Below are 8,582 nucleotides of genomic sequence, written 5' to 3'. Positions count from 1 at the left end.
TGTCTTATATGTGGAATATGGAGTCTAAATATATAAATACATAATAAAAATGTAAATATATATTCTATATAAATATATATTATCATATTCCACATGTAAAGACTGTATGTATGTGAAACCATGCTCACAGACACAGACAAGAGGTTGGTGTTTGCCTGAGGTAGGGGATAGTGGGTGGGAGATATGGGCGAATTACTTTTAGTTTTGTTCTTAGCTTAGATACATTAAATTTATTTTAAAAATAAAACATAAAACAAAAGGTTGTCATGGCTTCATATTTTATCATAGGTTAAAACCAATTTATTCTTTTTAAATAGCATCTTGAAAATATAACCAGATGGTTTTAGCAAATATATATTGACCTTTATAAAATTGTTTTGGTACTGAGATTGATTTCTTTTTTAATCACATATTTCTTCTCCACTTTAAGACCTGCTGATTGTGCTCGCTTTGGCAGCACATGTACTAAAATTGGAATGATACAGAGAAGATTAGCATGGCCCCCATGCAAAGATGTTGCATTTCTGTTCCATGGGGATGGTCTTAATCCCTGTCTCCTGTACAATGTCACAAACCTCCATCCATAGTTCATCAGGCATCCTGTTTATCAGATCTAGTCCCTCAAATCTATTTCTCACTTCCACTGTATAATCATAAGGGATTTGATTTAGGTCATACCTGAATGGTCTAGTGGTTTTCCCTACTTTCTTCAATTTAAGTCTGAATTTGGCAACAAGGAGTTCATGAACTGAGCCACAGTCAGCTCCCGGTCTTGTTTTTGCTGATTGTATAGAGCTTCTCCATCTTTGGCTGCAAAGAATATAATCAGATTTTGGTGATGACCGTCTGGTGATGTCCATATGTAGAATCTGCTTTTTTGTTGTTGGAAGAGGGTGTTTGCTATGACCAGTGCGATCTCTTGGCAAAACTCTATTAGCCTTTGCCCTGCTTCATTCCATACTCCAAGGCCAAATTTGCCTGTTACTCCAGGTGTTTCTTGACTTCCTACTTTTGCATTTCAGTCCCTTATAATGAAAAGGGCATCTTTTTTGGGTGTTAGTTCTAAAAGGTCTTGTAGGTCTTCATAGAGCCATTCAACTTCAGCTTCTTCAGCATTACTGGTTGGGGCATAGGCTTGGGTTACTGTGATATTGAATGGTTTGCCTTGGAAATGAACAGAGATTAGTCATTTTTGAGATTGCATCCAAGTACTGCATTTCTGACTCTCTTGTTGACTATGATGGCTACTCCATTTCTTCTAAGGGATTCTTGCCCACAGTAGTAGATAATGAAAGAGGAAAATGAAAAAGTGGGCTTAAAGCTCAACATTCAGAAAACTAAATCATGGCATCTGGTCCCATCATTTCATGGGAAATACACGGGGAAACAGTGGAAACAGTGTCAGACTTAATTTTGGGGGGCTCCAAAATCACTGCAGATGGTGATTGCAGCCATGAAATTAAAAGATGCTTACTCCTTGGAAGGAAAGTTATGACCAACCTAGACAGCATATTAAAAAGCAGAGACATTACTTTGCCAACAAAGGTGTGCCTAGTCAAGGCTATGGTTTTTCCAGTAGTCATGTATGGATGTGAGAGTTGGATGGTGAAGAAAGCTGAGCACTGAAGAATTGATGCTTTTGAACTGTGGTGTTGGAGAAGACTCTTGAGAGTCCCTTGGACTGCAAGGAGATCCAACCAGTCCATCCTAAAGGAGATCAGTCCTGGGTGTTCATTGGAAGGACTGATGTTGAAGCTGAAACTCCAATACTTTGGCAACCTCATGCAAAGCGTTGACTCATTGGAAAAGACCCTAATGCTGGGAAGGATTGGGGGCAGGGGGAGAAAGGGATGACAGAGGATGAGATGGCTGGATGGCATCACCGACTCGATGGACATGGGTTTGGGTAGACTCCGGGAGTTGATGATGGACAGGGAGGGCTGGAGTGCTGTGATTCACGGGGTCACAAAGAGTCGGACACGACTGAGCGACTGAACTGAACTGAACTGTGCAAAGATGACATGCAAATCCATGAACCATTCCATGTTAGAAAAAAAAAATTCCTGCTGGCTTTAGAGTTCTGAGCAGCACTAGACCTGTGAGGCTCCTGTCTGCCAGCTCTGTTCCTAACTATTTTGTCTTTAACAGGAGACTTTTGGAACATGTAGACAAATGATGAAGTACAAACAGATTTATCTGTCTCTCTTTTCTTTTTCAATCTCTCTTTCTCTCTCACCTTAGCTCCTAAACAATAGATCCAATGCTGGGTGTAAGTAGTAACACAAGAAATATTCATTTTTAAATCTTTGCTAGTAAATCATTTCTAGCATGTATTTCCTTCCCACTAAACTAGTCCTATCACTGGAAACTCATTCTGTCATTTACACACTAAACAGTCATTGAAGGAACATCTACAATGCAGTAAGCATTGTTCTAGAGCTAGGCGGTACAGACATGAACAATCCTCTGTTCTCATGGAACTCATAGTCAATGAGGGATATGGACAGGAAATTGGAAATCCTAATTCAGTGTAGTAAATATATGCCTATGCCTGCACGGGGCACTTTATGAACACAGGAAAGAGCCCTGTAACTTAGTGGAAGCAGGGAGGGGATTAGAAAAGAAGGAGGTCATGATTCAGCTGAATTTTTAAAGGATGAGGGAGATTTAGTTATGGTGGAGAAAACTGGACAAGGTGTTTTAGATCAATAGTAGAACTTCAGCAAATGAATGGTGGCAATGGGGGAGGGTCACTTTTAAGGCTGAAGCATTGGCAGATCATGGGGTTTGGGGAAGATCATAAAGAAGCCATCAGCTTGGCCTTTCATGTCAAATGTTCATTGCAGCACTACTTACAAAGGAGAGGACATGGAAGCAACTTAGATGGCCATCAACGGATGAATAGATAAGGAAGTTATGGTAGGTATACACAATGGACTATTACTCAGCTATAGAAAGGAACATCTGAGTCAGTTCTAAGGAGGTGGATGAACCTAGAGCCTATTACACAGTGAAGTAAGTCAGAAAGAGAGAGACAAATACCATATATTAATGCACATATATGGAATCTAGAAACATGGTACCGACGATCCTATGTGTAGGGCAGCAAAGGAGACACGATGTAAAGAACAGACTTTTGGACTTAGTGGGATGACTTGAGAGGCTAGCATTGAAACACATGCATGACCATATGTAAAACAGATAGCCAGTGGGAGCTTGATGTATGAAGCAGGGCAACCAAAGCCAGTGCTCTGTGACAACCTGGAGGGATAGGGTGGGGAGGGATGTGGGAAGGGGGTTCATAATGGACAGAACACATATATGACTATGGCCAATTCATATGGATGTATGACAAAAACCATCACAATGTTGTATTTATCCTCTAATTTAAATAAATAAAAGATGCAATAAACATTGGTTGATTTGTTGAATGAAAAAAAAAAAAAACAGTGAAGACTTTAGTCCAAAAGCTGGAGGGACTTTAACCCAAACTATTGGACACTGAAGCATTTTAAAGTGAGTGAGTGCAGAGAGGTACTCGCATTTTGGAAAGCCACTCTGGCAAGGTGGAGGAGTGTGTTTGGGTTGGCATGAGAGGAAGCTCTTCCTTTGAGAAAACTGGTCAGGAGACCCAGCAGAGATAGGAACCGTTTTTGAGCCCAGACATTAACCATGCATTGTCAATTGTATTAGATGTAAGAGTTACGCAGGAGAAAGATTCTTTCATGCTTGGCGGCTGATGATACTATGAGGAGAGAATCTGAGAGATGCTAAAGTCAAGCATCATTTCTAGGTTTCTGATTTGGGTAACTGATGGTGATCTTTACTCATATTCGTCTATGGAAGAAGAGGATTTGGAGGTACAGTGATGAATATGTTGAATTTGAATATCTGTGGAGTAAAACTGAAGATATCCAGGAGGCAATGTATGTGGAGCTCAGAAGAGTCACGTGAGATGGATAGAGATGGGAACCTCCTTGGAGAGGAGCTCATGCACAGCCCTGAGTGTGGTTGAGACCCTCAGATAGAGTAGAGGAAACTCAAGGTTGCTAACAACATGGATGTGGACATTATGTTACCTGTTAGGTGATAATGCCCTGGTGGCTCAGATAGTAAAGAATCTGCCTGCAATGTGGGAGTCCAGGTTTGATCCCTGGGTTGGGAAGTTCCCCTGGAGGAGGGCATGGCAACCCACTCCAGTATTCTTGCCTGAAGAATCCCATGGACAGAGGAGCCTGGTGGGCTACAGTCCATGGGGTCACAAAGAGTCGGATACAACTAAGCAACTAAGCATAGCATAACATATGTGATAACTGACTAGGAATGGAGCCCCGGGAGCTAGTGTGAATATTTTAGTCCCTGAGAATAATGAAGAAATTTCAAACTGATATTTAAATTAACTCTCTTCTTGTTTACCATTCCTATGTTCCTTTACTCTGCTTTGTGTTATTCTTTGCAATGTTGTGACCAGCTGATCTGTACTTTCCTGGTTATATTATTATATTAATATATATGGTTATATTATCTAGTACACATATTACTGGATTAACTAGGTAGCTTCCCTTCACTCTTAACCAACACCTTTGAAAGTTGACTTTTTTTTATTATTATTTTTCTCATTTTATTTCCATCCTCTGATGTGTATTTTTTTTCTATTCCTAATTAAAATGTGAGCATTTCACTTGTAGGCTTGCATGACTTAGGTCACTTCAGTCATGTTCAACTCTGTGCAACCCCATGGACTGCAGCCTGCCAGGCTCCTCTGTCTGTAGGATTCTCCAGGCAAGAATACCGGAGTGGGCTGTCATGCCCTCCTCCAGGGGGTCTTCCTGACCCAGGGATCCAACTAGCATCCCTTATGTCTATCTGCGTTAGCAGGTAGGTGCTTTAACTAGCGCCACCTGGGAAGCCCTTCACTTATACCCAGCCCCACAAATTGAATATATGGATTCAAAGGGGCATGAACTTCCCCTTCAAGACCACCTTCACAAGAGCAACATATGTCTGCTTTCTTTTTTTAGATGAAAACGATCCCCATGTGAGCCCCCATTAGGAAGACAAGGGCTTTGATGAGTTTTCCTAGTTGTAATGGTGCGTATGTACAGTCCTCTGTAAACTTGCCTTGTTTTCTCTTTGGACCAAAGGTGGTCATCTCAGGGCTGAGAAGCTGAGTGCATGGAGCTTCAGGCAACATCAAGACGATAGTGCATGCTCAGCCCCACCCCTCTGGTTTTCGGCCCTCCAGATTATGCTGGGTGGCTCTCTTCCATCCTTGGCTACATTACCACTTCTTAATGTTGTCCTTTTATTCTAAAAGGACTCCAAGTCAACTCAGCATAATTGGAAGAGCATCTACTGTATATAAGACACTGTGCTAAGTGCCAGAGATGATATCCAGAGAGAGTTGCTATCTGTGTTTTAGAGGGGCTTATAATTTCATGAAAGATAAATATTTGCATAAATGATGAAAGAGTCAGCATTTTAAGTCTTTTCTTTCTTTGCCTTTTTGTTGGATTCTTGAAGCGAAGTCACTTAGTCATGTCCAACTCTGCGACCCCATGGGCTGAAACCTACCAGGCTTCTCCAAGGCAGGAGTACTGGAGTGGGTTGCCATTTCCTTCTCCAGCGGGATCTTCCCGACCCAGGGATCAAACCCAGGTCTCCCGCGTTGTAGGCAGAGCTTTTACTGTCTGAGGCACCAGTAAGGTCCTTACTGAGGACCTGTTCAATTTCACCAGGGGAGAGAACTAGTTCATTTCACAGTTTTGCTGGGCATGGTGGGGTGGGTGTGGGGGAACCTTTCCTGGTAACCCTTTCTAAAATAGCAGCCTCCCACCCAGACACACTCTGGCTCCTTTCCCTGCTAAAGTTCTCTTTTTAGTGTTTATCATTATTTAACATGGTATGTGTGTGTAGCTACTCAGTCCTGTCCGACTCTGTGTGACCACATGGACGCACATGGAGCCCGCCAGGGTCCTCTGTCCATGGACTTTCCCAGGCAAGAATACTGGAGGGGGTTGCCATTTCCTCCTCCAGGGGATCTTCCCGACCCTGGGATTGAATGTGTCTCCCTTGTCTCCTGCACTGGCAGATGGATTGGATTCTTTACCACTGAGCCACCTGGGAAGTCCATTAACACTGTCTATATTTTACTTGTTTTTCTTATGTGTTATCAGTCTTCTATGCCATGAAGACATGGATTTTTACTAGCTTTATTCATTGCTGAATCCCTAGTGCCTTGGCGAATATGTGTTGAATGATTGAATGGATATTTAAGTGTATTCACTTATTCTTTCAACAAATACCTAGTGTGTGCCATGCACTTGGAAGGAAATGATAAATGAAACTTCCATGATCCTGCCCTCATGTAGCTTACATTTGGTGAGAGGATTGACGTGAATTAAATAGTCACATAATTATGCAATTATAAAACTAATCCATATATCCTTCCCTCATGTGATCAAGAAATACTAACATCAAATTTTACACTATAAACCCTCAATTTTCTAAATATTTTTATCTGCAAAGTAGAGAGATTTATCACAAACATATTGGTAAAGAGAGTAAAATGGAACATTTCCTGGCAAATAGGCATGTTTAAGAGTTATAACACTATACTGCCCTCTTCCAGTCCGTCTAGTATTTGGAAAATTAGTTTGACAGAGGAAATTAATATCTTATACATATAATGACATTTTCTTACCTGTTTAGAATATTTATACAGTGGGATACCACTCAGATGAAAGTGCTTTAAATGTGTGTGACTGCAGTTATATTCTGGGTTAATTCGTTTTCAGAAGAACCTCTTGTTTCAGCAAATGAAGTTTGGAAACTTTTAGTGCTTTAACCAAGATATGAGATCTTTCAACTCTAGTTGTGGAATATTCTTAACCCACTGAGTTTTATTGACTATTAAAATAAAATACAACCCAATCTGAACTTTCAGTTTCAAAATATGCGTGTTTTGTTCATGAAGTCCTTTTGAAGTTTTAGCTTGTTATTTTAAAGGTTAATGTCATTTCTTTGATTTGAGATAGAAGTCTTAAGAGCAGATATAATAACACTGGTTTTTGTGGATTATTTAAGAAGGATGTTAATCAAAAACTGCTCAAGTTCCTCTTAAGTTAACTTACTAAGGCATATAAATTATATTTGTTTGAAATTTCATCCATGATTAACCTCAAGACTGTAATATGCTACTTCTTGTAGTTCAATTCCTGTAAGAAGCAATCTTCTGCAAAATAGTTGGCAAATAAAGTTGCCCTATTTATTGACAGTCATAACTAAAGTATCACTGTCTGCTGCCCCTCCTCCCCTCAAATTTTAGGATCACAGAATTAACATAGCACATTTAAAAAAAAATCCAAAAACATACCAGCTGCAGTCTTTTAAAGTCTGGTATCATTTTGTTAGCACAATGCCTGCCTACGTGAGCAAAAACATGGGAACTGCAGCCCAATGCAGTTGACAAGATTTTTTATTTTCATGATTACTTCTCTGCTTTTTTTTTTTTTATTTTGCCTGCAGGCAAAGGTTGGCATACATGTCAAGAGAATGTTCTCCAGCTGGGGCCTGCAGTACAGAGAATTGTATATACCAGGGGGCTCCTGGGACTCTAGGCAGATTATTATGGTAATATTGGAGGCTGTTGTCCTCTCTTCCCACAGCTGGGCCGCCTCTCTCATTGTAAGTATTGAAGCAATATGTTTTGCAAATTATACATTGGGAACAACAGGGACCCAGTAAAGTGAGGAAAAAGAGAAACATTGCAAAATGTTGCCTTTAATATTATATTTTTTCTTGTTCATCAAGCAAAATAAATGAAAGCTTTAATTTTTTTTAATTAAATGAGGATCATATACGGAAAAAACAGAACTCTGAGAGGAGAAACTTAATATTGATTTTATTGAGTGAGAGTTTTAAGAAAATATCGTTGAGGAGAAATTAGACAGTAGCCTGATTCAAGAGAAACATGGTAAGATGACATAATAGCCTTTATTATGGATTTCAGAAATCCTTTTGAGTCCAATGAAGCTGGGCTAGCAAAATCTGCACAGAAAATATCATTTTAATTAGTGCTAATGTGATCTCGTCATGGTCCAGCTGTTTCACACAGGAGGAAAATGCGTGTTACTTTATTAGTAATGCATCTTAGAAAAAAATGTCATTTCTGATTTTAAGCATTTGTTATTAAAGTACATTTTAATACAATAGTAGAGCAACATGATTGATTTGGTGAAATGAGGCATTAGTGAAATTCAGGCAAAAGGGCTTAAAAGCCTTCTTAATTGAGGAAGAAATGTTTTCCTTCTGTCTGGCCTTCCTTTCTGGAAACATTAATAACAAAACAAGAGTCATCTCTCTATGGCGGATTTTGAAGACATACCATGTAAGAGTTAAAATGTCAATAATTCACAAATGAGCACTTTTTCCTTTCTGGAGCACAAAGTTACCCCTCAATTTAAAGTTGTAGGCTAATTTTAACAAATGCTCTGCTGGTCCAGTTTTCAATAATGAATTTAAATTTATTCATCAGCAAACATTTTCACATCTCTCTTGATAGAGAATGCTCAACTTATTCT

At 39.7% G+C, this 8,582-nt stretch overlaps 1 non-coding gene across 1 annotated transcript; it reads left to right on the top strand.

Annotated features, from left to right (window-relative positions):
• The first annotated feature begins 441 nt into the window (after positions 1-441).
• LOC139036416 (U6 spliceosomal RNA) lies at positions 442-548 on the top strand. The gene has a single exon (XR_011489207.1). It is a non-coding gene; the product is annotated as a U6 spliceosomal RNA (small nuclear RNA).
• The last annotated feature ends 8,034 nt before the right edge of the window (positions 549-8,582 follow it).

The sequence above is a fragment of the Odocoileus virginianus genome, chromosome 8 (genome assembly GCF_023699985.2).
Source record: "Odocoileus virginianus isolate 20LAN1187 ecotype Illinois chromosome 8, Ovbor_1.2, whole genome shotgun sequence".
In the NCBI taxonomy this organism is placed as follows: Eukaryota; Metazoa; Chordata; class Mammalia; order Artiodactyla; family Cervidae; genus Odocoileus; species Odocoileus virginianus.
Note: the sequence above shows the minus strand (reverse complement) of the source record. Positions and strands in the feature narration are given on the sequence as shown.